Source organism: Phocoena phocoena, chromosome 19, assembly GCF_963924675.1.
Source record: "Phocoena phocoena chromosome 19, mPhoPho1.1, whole genome shotgun sequence".
Lineage (NCBI taxonomy): Eukaryota > Metazoa > Chordata > Mammalia > Artiodactyla > Phocoenidae > Phocoena > Phocoena phocoena.
In genome coordinates, this window is record NC_089237.1 from 44713549 (window position 1) to 44730444 (window position 16896).

Genomic DNA, 16896 nt, shown 5'->3' on the forward strand with positions numbered 1-16896 from the left:
AGGTTTATAGTCAGGTGGAAATGCTGACTGAAATTGGTGAGAAGATGGTACTGACATTGAAGGATGGGGAAAAGGGATGTTGCTGCTGAATGCTCTCCATCCCTGGTAAAGCACTGTTTTAGTCCCTGTTTTTGTTGGTAGGTTGAGATTGCCATTTTTTAGCTTGTTTTGATTTTTGTTTTGTTGTATATTCATGGGTATATATGTAGTGTGAGTGGTGAAAAAGAAAGGTTTTTTTCACGGATATTCTCATTATGTGACTACTTAACCTGGTCCTTGGCTTCATCATCGGTAAAACGGGGATAATAATAATACCTGTCACATAGCGTTGTTAAGAAGATCAGGTGCGTTATTATATGTAAAGCTCTTAGAACAGTACCTGGCATGTTGTGTTCTATCAGTGTTAGCTAGTATGATTACCTTAATTCTAAGTTACTTAAAAGGCTGTCTTTTTCTCTCCCATTTCAGTTCCTCTTACATATTAATGTAAGATTTATCTCCTAACACACCACTCTTTGGCTACCTGTTCAAAGGTATAAAGCTGCTGTATTATTTGGCAACTATTTGTGTGTCCTTTTTTTCAATTGTGGTAAAATATACAAACAGTAAAGTGTACAAATTAAATTTTACAAATGTATCTACCACTCAGACTAAGCTATAAAAGTTTCTAACATTACAGAAGCTTCCCTCTTGTCTCTTTCCCTTCAGTAACCACTCCTCCCACATCTGATTTGACTTCTTTACCATAGATTATTTTTGCAAATATGTCCTTTTTAATTTTTCATTTATTTTTTAAAATATTTATTTGGCTGCATCGGGTCTTAGTTGTGGCAGGCGGGATCTTTTGTCATGGCGAGCAGGCTCTCTAGTTGTGGCGTGTGGACTCAGTAGTTGTGGTACATGGGCGTAGTTGCCCCGTGGCATGTGGGATCTTAGTTCCCTGATCAAGGATCGAACTTGCATCCCCTGCATTGGAAGGCGGATTCTTAACCACTGGACTACCAGGGAAGTCTCTGTCCTTTTTTAAATTGAGGTGTAATTGACATACTAGTATCAGGTGTACAACATGATTTGATAGCTGTATGTATTGTGAAATCATCACTGCAGTAATTCTAGTTAACACTTGTCACCATACATAGTTACAGATCGTTTTTCTTGTAATGAAAACTTTTAACATCTACTCTCTTAGCAACTTTCAAGTATGCAATACAATATTATTAACTAGTCACTCTGCTGTACATTACATCCTTATGACATTTGTTTTATAACTGGAAGTTTGTACCTTTTGACCCACTTCACCCATTTTATCCACCCGCAGCCCCTGCCTCTTGTAACTGCCAATCTATTATCTGTATCTAGAGCTCTACCCCACACCCCAATTCCACATATAAGTGAGATCACATGGTATTTGTCTTTGTCTGACTTATTTCACTTAGGGTCCATCCCTGTTGTTGCAAATGGCAGGATTTTCTTGTCTTTTTATGGCTGAATAATACTCCATTTTATATATGTGTGTATGTATGTATCGCACATTTTCTTTATCCATTCATTAATTGATGGACACTTAGGTTGTTTCCGTTATCTTGGCTGTTGTAAATGTTGCAGTGAACATGGAGATGCATATATCTTGTAGTATTTTCATTTTCTTCAGATAAATACCCAGAAGTGGAATTGCTGGATCGTATGGTAGTTCTCTTTTTAATTTTTTAGAACCTCTGTACAGTTTTCCATAGGCTGCCTCAATTTACATTCCTACTAACAGTGTGCAAGGGTTCCCTTTTCTCCACATCCTTGCCAACACATTTCTTTTCATTTGGGTAATAGCCATTTTAACAGATGTGAGGTGATATTTCATTGTGGTTTTGATTTCCATTTCCCTGATGATTAGTGATGTTGAGCAGCTTTTAACCTGTTGGTTAAAGCAATTAACCAACAGGTTAAAAGCTGCTGCAACAGGTTAATTGAGCAATTAACCTGTTGGCCGTCTGTATGTCTTCTTTGGAAAAATGTCTGTTCATATCCTCTGCCCATGTTTAAATTGGATTGTATGGTTTTTTGCTCTTGAGTTGTACGAGTTCTTTTTTTTTTTTTTTTTGCGGTACGCGGGCCTCTCACTGTTGTGGCCTCTCTTGTTGCAGCGCACAGGCTCCGGATGTGCAGGCTCAGCGGCCATGGCTCTGGCCCAGCCGCTCCGCGGCATGTGGGATCTTCCCGGACTGGGGCACGAACCCGTGTCCCTTAGCATCGGCAGGCAGACTGTCAACCACTGCACCACCAGGGAAGCCCTTGAGTTGTACGAGTTTTTAAAAATATATTTAGGATATTAACCCCTTATCAGATATATGATTTGCAAATATTTTGTTTTAATAAATTTATTTTATTTATTTTTGGCTACTTTGGTTCTTTGTTGCTGTACGCGGCTTTCTCTAGTTGCGGCGAGCGGGGGCTGCTCTTCGTTGCGGTACGTGGGCTTCTCATTGCGGTGGCTTCTCTTGTCGTGGAGCACGGGCTCCAGGCGCACGGGCTCAGTAGTTGTGGCTTGCGGGCTCTAGGACACAGGCTCAGTAGTTGTGTGCACAGGCCCAGTTGCCCTGCGGCATGTGGGATCCTCCCGGACCGGGGCTCGAACCTGTGTCCCCTGCACTGGCAGGCGGATTCTTAACCACTGCGCCACCAGGGAAGCCCGAAAATATTTTATTCCTGTTCTGTAGGTTGTCTTTATTTTCTTGCTGGTGCAAATAATTATTTGTTTAATTTTAAGCTTATCTGTGGTTGGCCCCTCCATATCTGTGCAGTCTTATTTCCCATTACTGCTCAGCACACAGATTTTATTGCATCTGCTCTGCCTGTGTTCATGATGTCCCTTGGATGCCCTTGTGATCTCATCTGCCCTTTTCTCCCTGTCCATTCAAGTGTTCTTCCATGAAATTGTCCCCAACTGTTCCAGCTTATATTGTCCTTGTTCTTTTTTTTTTTTTTTTTTGTCCCCACCACACAGCATGTGGAATCTTAGTTCCTGGGCCAGGGATTGAACCTGTGCCCTCTGCGGTGGAAGCACAGAGTCCTAACCACTGGACTGCCAGGGAATTTTCCCTGTCCTTGTTCTTATCTAAGTACTTTTTGGCTCATTATCAGTATCCCAGTTTAGTACTTAATGAGATATTCTCCTTTTTTGTAGTTACTTAATTGTCTTAACTTTAGTGGGACAGTGGTTATTTTCTGTTTCTCCCTTATGATGCCTAACATAGTATACATAGGACTAATTGTTGATGAGAATCTAATTGAATTTTTAAAGTTTAAGTTCTCCTAAGTGTTGGATAGCAACTAGCAGTTGTAGTAGACAGCTTGACAGTGAACTAGGACAACTATTTATAAAACTACCCAAAGTAGGGCTTCCCTGGTGGCGCAGTGGTTGAGAATCTGCCTGCTAATGCAGGGGACACGGGTTCGAGCTCTGGTCTGGGAGGATCCCACATGCAGCGGAGCAGCTAGGCCCGTGAGCCACAACTACTGAGCCTGCGCGTCTGGAGCCTGTGCTCCGCAAAAGAGAGGCTGCGATAGTGAGAGGCCTGTGCACCGCGATGAAGAGTGGCCTCCACTTGCCACAACTAGAGAAAGCCCTTGCACAGAAACGAAGATGCAACACAGCAAAAATAAATACATTAATTAATAAACTCCTACCCCCAACATCTTCAAAAAGAAACCCAAAAAACAACTACACAAAGTAAAAAGCACATCTTCATGAATCTATGTAGATCTTGAGGCTATTCCAGTGTATTAGACTGCAGTAGAATGTGAAATTTAGAACTGAAAGGATCATAGAGATAATCTAATTAGGTTATTCTTACCCCCTCCTTAATGCTGAACCCATGGGAATTGCCTTTGTGAGTTCAGTAGGTCTGAACTTCCTGAGATTGTATGTAATTTGCCATGTATATATGTGCACACGTGCATTTTTCTATGGTGATAATCTGTAGCTTAATTGGATTTTCACAGGTATCTGTGGCTCTAGAACTGTTAAATATCCTGTGATCTAGCCAAAATATGACATTTCACAGATGAGACGCCTGAGGCTCAGAGATAATTAAGACATAAGACGCTTACTCATATAGTCATTGTTATTCACAGTGATGATCCTGAGTCAACAGGAAAATATTATGTTCAGTGTGCTTTTCTTTAAAAAAAGAGAAACAAGACTGTATGGAAGATTCTAATACAGTTAGGAAATGTTTCTGTCCCAGATGGTTAAAACAAACTTTTAAAAAATTGAGATGAAATTCACATAACATTAAATTAATAATTTTAAAGCGAGCAATTAGGTGGCGTTTAGTACACTCAAAGTATTGTGCAACTACCACCTCTTTCTAAGTTCCAGAGTATTTTACTTACCCCAGAAGCAAACCATTTACACATTAAGTAGTTGCTCCCTCTTTTCCCCTTTTCCTGCTCCTGATAACCACCAGTCTGTGTTCTGTCTTTGTAGATTTACCTATTCTCAGTATTTCATATAAATTGAATCATAGAACGTATGCATCTAACTTCTTTCACTAACATAATGTTTTGGAGGTTCATCCACATTTAGTACTTCATTCCTTTTTATGGGTGAGTAATATTCTGTTGTATACAGAATTGTATACACAATTTATCCGTTCATCTGTTAATGGACATTTGGGCTGTTTTTACCTTTTGGCTGTTGTGCTAGTGCTGCTGTGAACATGTGTATACGTGTACTTCTTTAAGTACCTGTTCTCAGTTCTCATGGGTTTATACCTAGGAGTGAAATTGCTGGGTCATACAGTAATTCTCTGTTTAACTTTGAGGAACTGCAAACTATTTTCCACAGTGGCTGAATGCACAGGGGTTCCACTTTCTCCACATCCATTCCAATAGTTGTTATTTTTCATTAACTTTTTTTTAAATGATAAGCCATCCTCATGGGTATGAAGTGCTACCTCTTTTGCTTTTGATTTCCATTTCCTTAGTGGCTAATGATGTTGAACATCTTTTCATTTGCTTATTGGCCTTTTGCATATCTTCTTTGGACAAATATAAACTTTTGATTCTCAAAGAGGAATATTTTAGTTACCAAGAAAAATCTTTGAAGATGTAAAATATTTGGTGTTACTGTATAATTAAGTGCCAAACTGGTACAAATACAACATACTATGGGTAATTAAAAGATGTGGGGCTTCCCTGGTGGTGCAGTGGTTGAGAATCTGCTTGCAGATGCAGGGGACGCGGGTTCGTGCCCCGGTCTGGGAAGATCCCACATGCCGCAGAGTGGCTGGGCCCGTGAGCCATGGCCGCTGAGCCTGTGCGTCCGGAGCCTGTGCTCCGCAATGGGAGGGGCCCCAACAGTGAGAGGCCTGCGTACTGCAAAAAAAAAAAAGGAGATGTGGTGAGACTAGTTTAAACTTTGAGTTTACAACCCCTTCTAACATTGTGTACAATTATAAATTTTAATGCAGATAAAGTAATTTGGGGGCTTTTCTCACTTCAAATATTTGAATATTGTCCTCTGACTTGGCATTGAAAGATGTTCGTTTGATTTTGTGCATGAAAAAAAGCACAACATTTGAAGTTATGCATATCAAATTACTTGATTTCAGGTGACTAACATAAAAACATATAATACATTAAGTAGACAATAAAAATAAGCAGGTGAAAATAAAGGTAGGATACTAAGATAAGTGCTGTAGTAAAATACACTGAAAGTATCCATGATACTCACTTTTTTTTAGCTTTATTGAGGTGTAATTGATATATAAATAATTTCACATATTTAGTGTATACATTTTGATGAATTTGGACATAAGCATACACCTGTGATACCATCACCACAACCAGAGTATCCATCACCTCCAAAAATTTCCTTATGTTCTTTTGTCATGTTATTTGTTTGTTTAGTCAAGTAAACTTCAGTTTTAAAAAAAAGCTGAGGGTTTCCCTGGTGGCGCAGTGGTTGAGAGTCTGCCTGCCGATGCAGGGGACACGGGTTTGTGCCCCGGTCCGGGAAGATCCCACATGCCGTGAAGTGGCTGGGCCCATGAGCCATGGCCGCTGAGCCTGTGCGTCCGGAGCCTGTGCTCCACAATGGGAGAGGCTACAACAGTGAGAGGCCCGCGTACCGCAAAAAAAAAAAAAAAAACTATGTTGAGTAAAATTTTTAAAAATGATTCAAGATTTTAATTTCCCTCTTTGTAATTAAATTTAGTACCTTGTTTGGTACTTTAGAGAGGCAGATTTGAACTCATTGATTTTCTAAAAGGGGTATGCTTCTACAAAGTAGGGTGATCTTTTACTTGTCTTCTATTATTTAATAAATATTTGTTAAGTGAAATTTCAGTTGTTCGTATATTTGCCTTCCCACTTAATCATTTCTGAATTCCCACATCTAGGACTGGGCCTGGGACTTGGTAGCGGCCTAGTAAATATTGAATGAATTTGGTTTACTGGTTGGTTTTTTTTTTTTTTTTTAATTAAGTTATTTATTTATTTATTTTTGACTGTGTTGGCTCTTTGTTGCTGTGCGTGGGCTTTCTCTAGTTGCAGCAAGTGGGGGCTACTCTTCGTTGGGGTGTATGGGCTTCTCACTGTGGTGGCTTCTCTTGTTGCGGAGCATGGGCTCTAGGTGTGCGGGCTTCAGTAGTTGTGGCTTGCGGGCTCAGTAGTTGTGGCTTGTGGGCTCTAGAGCTCAGGCTTCAGTAGTTGTGGCTTGCGGGCTCAGTAGTTGTGGCACACGGGCTTAGTTGCTCTGTGGCATGTGGAATCTTCCCGGACCAGGGCTCGAACCTGTGTCCCCTGCATTAGCAGGAGGATTCTTAAGCACTGCACCACAAAGGAAGCCCTTCTGGTTGGTTTTCATGTTGTCTAGTTGTGTCAAATGAAAGCAAGTTGGTTCAAGCTTGACAAATAAGAATGCTTTATCTACATGACCTTCCTCTTCCCACATGAGTTATTGTATATATTTGGATATTGGCACTTGGAGCATTATTATACCTTACTGTTAATGATTTGCTAAGATAATTATATCTTTTAATGTATGGTCAAAACTGACATATCTCCCCCTAAAGTTTTACACATTTTAAAGGATATTTTGCCCCTCTTTTTTGGTAATCGTCCTTTTACTTAAAGAAGTATTACAATAATTGCTTAGAATAAAATGCATTTCTCAGTTTGCTAATATTCTGGCATACCATAAAAATTCATTAACTACAAAGGAATAAGTATTGTGAAAATTTAATATTTCTTCCATAGGATTATTTATAAAGTAAATGCTGGAATATCATTTTAATACATAGCTATTGGGTAAGGGCTTATAAGTTTGGTGATTTTACTAGAGTCAGGAATTCTTTTTTTTTTTAATTTTTATTGGAGTATAGTTGATTTACAATGTTGTGTTAGTTTCAGGTGTACAGAAGAGTGAATCAATTATACATATACATATATCCACTCTTTTTTAGATTCTTTTCCCATTTAGGGCATTACAGAGTATTGAGTAGAGTTCCCTTTGCTATGCAATAGGTCCTTATTAGTTATCTATTTTATATGTAGTAGTGTGTATATGTCAATCCTAACCTCCCAATTTATCCCCCCCCTTCCCCCCTGGTAACCATAAGTTTGTTTTCTACATCTGTGACTCTGTTTCTGTTTTGTAAATAAGTTCATTTGTACCATTTTTAGATTCCACATATAAGCAGTATCATATGATATTTGTCTTTCTCTATCTGACTTATACTTCACTCAGTGTGACAATCTCTGAGTCCACCCATGTTGCTGCAAATGGCATTATTTTGTTCTTTGTTAAGGCTGAGTAATATTCTATTGTATATATGTACCACATCTTCTTTATCCACTCCTCTGTCGATGGACATTTAGGTTGCTTCCATGTCTTGGCTATTGTAAATAGTGCTGCAGTGAACATTGGAATGCATGTATCTTTTCGAATTATGGTTTTCTCTGGATATATGTCCAAGAGTAGGATTACTGGATCATATGGTAGTTTTGTATTTAGTATTTTAAGGAACCTCCATACCATTCTCCCTAATGGTTGTACCAATTTACATTCCCACCAACGGTGTAGGAGGGTTCCCTTTTCTCTACACCCTCTCTAGCATTTATTGTTTGTAGATGTTTTGTTGATGGCCAGGAATTTTTTGTAATTTTTTCTCAGTTTTATTGAGATATAATTGATATGTAATGTATTTTTTAAATTTTTGTAATAATTTTTGTCTTACAGAAAAGTTACAAAGTTAGTAGAGTGTTCAGGTATGCCCTTCATCTAGCTTTCCCTAATCTTTCGTAACTATAAAATAATTACCAAGACAAAGAAATCAACATTGTTATAATCCTGTGATCTTAACCTCATCCCTCCTTTGAATTTTACATTTTTTCACTAATAACCCTTTTCTGTTCCAGGACTGCACTCTGCAGTTTGTTGTAAGTCCTTGTTCTCCTCCAGTCTGTTGGTGGAACCTCAGTCTTTCCTTGTCATTCATGACCTTGATTTTTTTTTTTAACCTTGCCATGTTTAATGAGTACTGGTCAGTTACTTTTAAAATGCCTCTCAATTTGGGCTTCTTTGGGGACTTCTCTGGTGGTCCAGTGGTTACGACTCTGTGCTTCCATTGCAGGGGGCAGGGGTTTGATCCCTGGTCGGGGAACTGAGATCCCACATGCTGCGTGGCATGGCCAAAAAATTAAAATACACACATTGAATTAAAGTACGTTACAACTGGGGCTTCCCTGGTGGCGCAGTGGTTGGGAGTCTGCCTGCCGATGCAGGGGACACGGGTTCGTGCCCCAGTCCGGGAGGATCCCACATGCCGCGGAGTGGCTGGGCCCGTGAGCCATGGCCGCTGAGCCTGCGCGTCCGGAGTCTGTGCTCCGCAACGGGAGAAGCCACAGCGGTGAGAGGCCCGTGTACCGCAAAAAAAAAAAAAAATGTTACAACACTAACAAAAATTTGGGGCTTCTTTGGGGCTTCTGTGGTGTTTTCTAATGATTAGACTGAGGATATGTTTTTGCTAAGAATATTGCAGAGTGTATTGTGGCCTTCTCAGTGCATCATATCAGGGATATGATACATGATGTTGGTATGTTTTACTGTTGATGGTAACGTGGTTTTTTTGCTTAAGGTGGTATCTGTTGGATTTCTCTACTATGATTTTCCCCTTTATAATTAATAAATATCCTGAGACTGTGTGTTTAATAGTACTTTTGTCAAAACTAAGAAAACTGACATGAAACAGCAAGGTCTTACTGTATAGCACAGGGAACTATATCCAATATCCTGTAATAAACCATAATGGGAAAGAATATGTATATATATGTATAACTGAATCCCTTTGGTGTACACCGTGAAGTAACACAACATTGTAAATCAACTATACCTCAATTTAAAAAAAGAAAGAAAGAAACTGATATGAGCATATTACTTACTAACTCACAGACTTTATTTGGATTTCACCAGTTTTTCCATTAATGTTCTCTTTCTGTCACAGTCTCCTCTGGAATATGATAGTTTCTCAGTCCTGTATGTCCTTCTTGTTTGGAAGAATGTCCGCCAGTCTAGGTTTGTCTGGTGTTTTTCTCATGATTAGCCTGAAATGATGGGTTTTGGGGAAGAATACTGTAGAGGTGTAGTGCTTTTATTTTTTTTTTTGGCCTTGCTGTGCGGCATGTGGGATCTTATTGAACTGCACCCCGTGTAGTGGAAGCACGGAGTCTTAACCAGTAGACCGCCAGGGAAGTCCCTTAGTGCCTTTCTTATCACGTCATATCTGGAGGTACAAGATAGCCACATGACAACACTAATGACGTTAGCCTTCCTCGCTTGGTTAATGTAGTGTTTGCCAGGTTTCACCACTGTAAAGTTACTAATATTCCCTTTTCCTACTCTGTTCTTGGGAAGTGAGTCACTAAGTCTAGCCCATCCCTTAAATGGGGAGGAGATTCATGTGATTTGGTTTGCATTTCCTTGATGTCTCTTCATGTGCTTACTTGCCATCTATACTTTTCTTCAGCTAAGTGTCTGTTCAAATTATTTGCCCATCTCCATTTTAAAATTGGGCTGTTTGTTATTATTTAGTTATGATTGTTTGTTATTATTTAGTCATGAATTATTTATTTGTATATAAGCCTTTTATTAGGTAGATACATGTTTTGCCAGTATTATCTCTCAGTCTGTGGCTTGGTTTTTTGTTTTCTTAACAGTATCTTTTAAAGAGCAGAAGTTTTCAATTTTGATGAAGTCTACTTCATCAGTTTCTTTTATGGGTTGTGCTTTTGGTTTTATATCTAAGAAATTTTTCCATAAACTAAGGTCACAAAATTTTTTTTATGTATTTTATTTATTTATTTTTGGCTGAGTTGGGTCTTTGTTGCTGCTCATGGACGTTCTCCAGTTGCAGAGAGTAGGGGCTACTCTTCTCTTCGTTGTGATGCGCGGGCTTCTCATTGAGGTGGCTTCTTTGTTCTCTTCTTGAGTGCGGGCTTTAGGTGCGTGGGCTTCAGTAGTTGTGGTGCACGGGCTTAGTTGCTCCGTGGCATGTGGGATCTTCCTGGACCAGGGATCGAACCCGTGTCCCCTGCATTGGCAGGTGGATTCTTAACCACTGCATCACCAGGGAAGTCCCACAAAAAATTTTTGTCCTGTACTTTCTTTTAGAAGTTTTAAAATTTTAGGTTTTACATTTAGGTCTCTTATTTGTTTTGACTGAGTTTTTGTTTAAGGGTGAGGTAAGTGTGTTAAAACATATATATTTCATAACATTTACTGTCCTTTCCTCATTGAATTATCTTTGCACCTTTGTCGAAAAACAGTTGACCATATATGTATGGGTCTACTTCTGGTCTCTATCTGTTTCATTAATTTGTTTCTATTCTTAGACCAGTATCACACTGTCTTGATCACACTATCTTGATTACTGTAGTTTTATAGTACATTCTGAGTACTATAGTATAGTTCAGTCGGAGTGAGATTTCCAACTTTATTTTATTCAGAATTGTTTTGTTTATCCTAGGTGCTTTGCTTTTTAATGTAAGTTTTAGAATCAGTTTCTACAAAAAAGACTACTGGTCTTTTGAGATTGTGTTGAATCGTTGGCTCATTTTGGGAGCATTGACATGTTAACAGTATTGGGTCTCGCAATCTGTAAATAAGGTATATCTCTCCATTTGTTTGGGTCATCTTTGATTTCTGTCAGTGTTTTGTAGTTACCAGCCTACAATCTTGCATGTATTTGTTAGATTTATCCCTAAGTATTTAATGTTTGATGTTATTGTAAATGTTACTTTTTTCCCCCAAATTTTAATTTCATTACTAATATGTAAAAATACAACTGGTTTTTGCATATTGACTTTGTATTCTGCAACTCTGGTAAATTCACTTATTCTAGAAGCTGTTTTGTAGATTATTTGGGATTTTCTATGTAGACAATCATTTATGAATAAAGACAATTTTATTTCTCCTTTCCAGTCTTAATGCCTTTTCCTTTTTTTGGTCTTATTGCCCTGGCTAGGTCTTTCAATACAGTTGAATAGGTCTGGTGAGAGTGGATATCCTTGCCTTGTTCTCCATCTTATGGGGAAAATATTTAGTTTTTCATCATTACATATGATATTAATTGTAGGGTACTTACAGGTATTCTTTACCAGGTTAAGGAAGTTCCTTCTGTTTTCAGTTTATTGAAAGTTTTTGTCACGAATGAATTGAACCTTGTCAGTTTTTTATTTGTTTTTTGCTTCTACTGAGATCATATGGTTATGCTTTTTTAGTCTAATATAGTGAATTACATTGATTGATTTTCACTCCTGGAATGAATTCCACTTGGTCATGATTTATTATTTTCATAAATTGCAGGGTTCTAGTTGCTAATATTTTTTTCAGAATTTTTGCATTTATATCCCTATAGGATATTGGTCTGTAGTTTTCTTATTCATATCTGGTTTTGGTATCATGGTATTGTTGACTTCCTAAGTTAGTAAGTGCTTAAATGCTGGAAGAACTTAGTAGAACTGGTGTTATTTCTTAAGTATTTGGTGGTGTTATTTCTTAAGTATTTGGTAGAATTTGCCAGTGAAACCATCTAGGCCTGGTATGTTCTTTGTTGCAAAGCTTTTAACTGTGAAGTCAGTTTATTTAATAGAAACGGAGCTATTTAGATTATCTGTTTATTCTTGAGTTAACTTTGAATCAGTTTGTGCTTTTTAAGGACTTTATTTTAATAGACTTTAAGTCTGTTTCACCTAAGTTATCAAATTAACTGGTAAAAATTATTCATAATATTCCCTTATTCTTTTAACATCTTTAGGGTCTGTAGTGATATCCTCTCTTTAGTTGCTGATACTGGTAATTTGTGTCATTTCTCTCTTTTTTTCTGTATCCGTCAGGCTAGAGAGATTTCTCTGTTTTTTCAAAGAACTAGAAGTTGATTTTTCTCTTTTGGTTTCTTCAGTTTTTAATTTTATTGGTTTTTACTGTTATTACCTTTTTTTTTTTTTGCGGTACACGGGCCTCTCACTGTTGTGGCCTCTCCCGTTGCGGAGCACAGGCTCCGGACGCGCAGGCTCAGCGGCCATGGCTCATGGGCCCAGCCGCTCCGTGGCACGTGGGATCTTCCCAGACCGGGGCACGAACCCATGTCCCCTGCATCGGCAGGTGGACTCTCAACCACTGCGCCACCAGGGAAGCCCTGTTATTACCTTTTAAAAAAATTAATTTATTTATTTATTTTGGGCTGCATTGGGTCTTCGTTGCTGCGCGGGTTTTCTGTAGTTGCAGCGAGCGGGAGCCACTCTTCGTTGTGGTGTGCAGGCTTCTCATTGCGCTGGCTTCTCTTGTTGCAGAGCACGGGATCTAGGGCTCACGGGCTTCAGTCGTTGTGGCACACGGGCTCAGTAGTTGTGACACACGGGCTTAGTTGCTCCATGGCATGTGGGATCTTCCCAGACCAGGGCTTGAACCCGTATCTCCTGCATTGGCAGGTGGATTCTTAACCACTGCGCCACCAGGGAAAAATCCCTGTTATTACCTTCTTTATGTTTGTGTTTAATTTGCTCTTTTCTTGTTTAAGTTGGAAGCTTGCGTTACTGATTCAAATCTTTTTTCCTTTTTTTTTTTCTTTTATATTTTGGCTGCACTGCACAGCACGTGGGATCTTAGTTCCCTGACCAGGGATCGAACCCACGTCCTCTGCATTGGCAGTGAGGGGTCTTAACCACTGGGCTGCCAGGGAAGTACCCTCTTGTTTTCTAATATAAGGATTTAATGTTATAAAATTTCCCTTTAAGTACTTCTTTAGCTGTGAACCAGAGTTTGATATATCATGTTTTCACTTTTATTCAGTTCAGAATATTTTCTAATTTCCTTTATGTCCTGCTCTTTGATTAATTGTGTCATTTAGAAATATGTTGTTTAATATACAGATATGCAGCAATGTTCCTAATTTAATTTTTAATTTAATTCTGTGTGGTCAGAGAACACACTTTGTGTGAATTTAATTCTTTTATATTTACTGAAACTTGTTTGTTTATGGCCCAGTGTATAGTCTAGATTGGTTAATGGTCCATAAAGCTTAAGAAGAATATGTATTCTGCATTTATTGATGGTGTGCTTTTTAAATGTGAATTAGGTCAAATTATTTTGAGTGTTAAGTTTCTGTACACCTGTTGCTTTTCTGTACTTGTTCTCTCAGTTATAGAGAGGAATGTTGAAATGTCAACTATAGTTATTCATTTCTCTATTTTTCTTTTCAGTTTTGCTTCATGTATTTTGAACCTTTGTTATTAGGTGCATACCCATTTAGGATTGTTGTATATTCTTGATGAATTGTCCTTTTCTCATTGTGAAATACCCCTTTTTTTCTTTGGTAATTTTCCTTTTCTGGAAGGTCCTTTGGTAATATGGCTACTCCAGCAATCTTTAAACATGTTTTGAAGATTGTGTTAACATATGCATAACACAAAATGTACCATTTTAACCATTTTTAAGTGTACAATTCAGTAGCATTAAGTACACTCACAGTGTTGTGCAACCAGAGCCACTATTCATATCCAGAACTTTATCATCCCAAACAGAAGCTATGTATCCATTAAAAAATAACTCCCATTCCCCCTCCCCCAGCTTCTGGTAATCTCTATTCTACTTTTTGTCTCTGAATTTGCATATTCTAGGTACCTCATATAAATTGAATCATACAGTATTTGTCCTTTTGTGTTTGGCTTATTTCACTTAGCATAATGTTTTCATGGCTCATTCATGTTGTTGTATGTCTCAGAATTTCCTTTTTAAAAGCCTGAATTATATTTCATTGTATGTATATATCACATGTTTATCCGTTCATCTGTTGATAGACATTTGGGTTGTTTCCACCTTTTGGCTATTGTGAATAATGCTGTTTCCAACATTGGTATGTGTATCTTTGAGCCCCTGCTTTCAATTCTTTTGGGTGTATACCTAAGGCTACCCTGGTACTCTTAACAGTGTTTGCATGGTATGTCTTTTTTTAAAAAAATAAATCTATTTATTTATTTTTGGCTGTATGTGGGCTTTGTTGCTGTGTGCAGGCTTTCTCTATTTGCAGCAAGAGGGGCCTCCTCTTTGTTGCGGTGTACGGGCTTCTCATTGTTGTAACTTCTCTTGTTGCGGAGCATGGTGCACAGGCTCTAGGCACACAGGCTTCAGTAGTTGTGGCACGCGGGCTCTAGAGCTCAGGCCCGGTAGTTGTGGTGCATGGGCTTAGTTGCTCTGCATCATGTGGGGTCTTCCCAGACCAGGGCTCGAACCTGTGTCCCCTGCCTTGGCAGGCGGATTCTTAACCACTGCACCACCAGGGAAGCCCTATGAGAGACATTTTTAGGTACGTAAGATTCAAAGATAAATAAGGTAGCTTCTTCCTTTAAGGAACTCACCTAGTGGTTAGGTGAGATAGATATGTAAACAAATAATTCAGTACAGTGAGATGATGTAAGTGCTAATTGAGTATAAGCAAATTTAATGGAGGTATCACTCACAGAGAAAACCAATTAATTTTGCCTGGAAGAAGAACTGGGTTGGGAAAAGTTTCCCAGTGGAGATGACAAGCAGAAATTGAAATGGAGAGGAGTTTGGCATGAAGTGTACTTAATAATTTTGAGCACTGTGTTTTCTACACATATTTCATTCAGACTTCACAAAATCCCCATGACATAGGTATTATCATTTCCCCTACTTTAGAGATGGGAAAGCTGAGGTCAGCAAGTACGTTGGCAGATCCAGTTTGGGGACTTAAATAATATGATTTCAGAACCTGTGTTTTTAGTCACTGTGTGTTCAGAGCTCTGTAGAAAGAGGAGCATAGTGATAAACTGAGAGGCTCATGTCGTCAGAGCCCTGGAGGTTGGAAGGAGATGAGGCTAAAAGAGGTAGGTAGTGTCAGACCATTCAGTTTCTTGAATGTCATGGTAAGGATTTTTGTTTCAACCAAAGTAAAGTGTAAAAGCATTGAGCACTTAAAGAGAGGGAATGACATAATCATATTTGCGTTTTGAAAGGTCATTCTGGTTGTAGTAGATGAAATGAATTGGAGGGGGGCCGAGAGTGGATGCAGTGGCACCCTTTAGGAGTTTGTTATAATAAGTAGCCCGGGTAAGGTAAAGTAATAGCCTGGATAGAATAAGTAGGTGATTGTGGAGATGGAGGAAAGTGGACCGATTTCAGAAAGATATAAAAGGACAAAACTGCAAGACATGATGATGGATTGGGTTATGAGTGAAGGAAAGGGAAGTGTCAAAAAATAACTCTTAGGTTTCTGAATTGCCCAGTTGGATACATTAGATTGGTTCATTTTATTTTATATTTGACGCACAGAAAGAAGATTGATTATGCTGTTGATTGATTATGTTATCTAATCTAAGAGATTAGATTATGTTGAGTTAGAAGTGTCTTTGAGTTATTCAAGTGGAGATGTCAAACACATGGTGTTAATAGTACCTTTGAACTTTCTATGTAGTGAATAAATAAGCTTGCTCATTCTTCTGTTCCTAATAACATAACTTTTTCAGGGCTTCATCACAGTTGTAGTCTCTTGAGTTAACTGGTAATAAAAAAGAAAGTAAATAAGAGTTTGACTCTTAATCATTAGAGCTAATAAAAGAATGTGGAAAGATTCTGCAGTCTAGAAAGCCACAAGGCAAGTATATTAGGACAGTTCTCCTTTGGAGAATGACAGAACCAAGAATAGATCCTGGAGAAAGACTAGCGAAAAGAAGGCACAAAGGGCTAATCTAAGTCTAAAATAACAATTTAAAAGTAATCTGTTTTCAATATTGAAGTTAAATATTTCCTTCCTTTTGGTAACAAAGGAACTATTCCTGGCTTATCTAAACTACAGTTACCCAAATTACTGTAGATCTGCAATGGGAATAGCTATACCGGAAGGGAAGTGTTTTTTCTTTATTTCCCCATCACATTTGATGATGAGCTGATAAATCACCACAGTTTTGCTTTATATATTTGGGCATATTGGGTATTTTAATTATTTTAAAATTTTCTTGGAAAACAAAAGAGGTCTGATGAATAGTTCTTAAATAAGTTAAAAACTATTCTCAAGTTGTTAGATTTTTATTGTTGAGCTTAGATCAGTGGTTCCTCTTTATCAGAAAATATATTGCCGCTCTTGAAAGTACTGTGATACTGAACTAACAAGACTAAGCTTTTGTTGCAGATTTTTAAACTTCTAGGTATTGTAATATTGGCATTTGTGTTACTGATATTTTAAAGTTCTCTGGAAGAAAAGTAGTTTTAAAAGTAATTCATGTATAGGGACTTCCCTGGTGGCGCAGTGGTTAAGAATCCGCCTGCCAATGCAGGGGACACGGGTTTGAGCCCTGGTCTGGGAAGATCCCACATGCCGT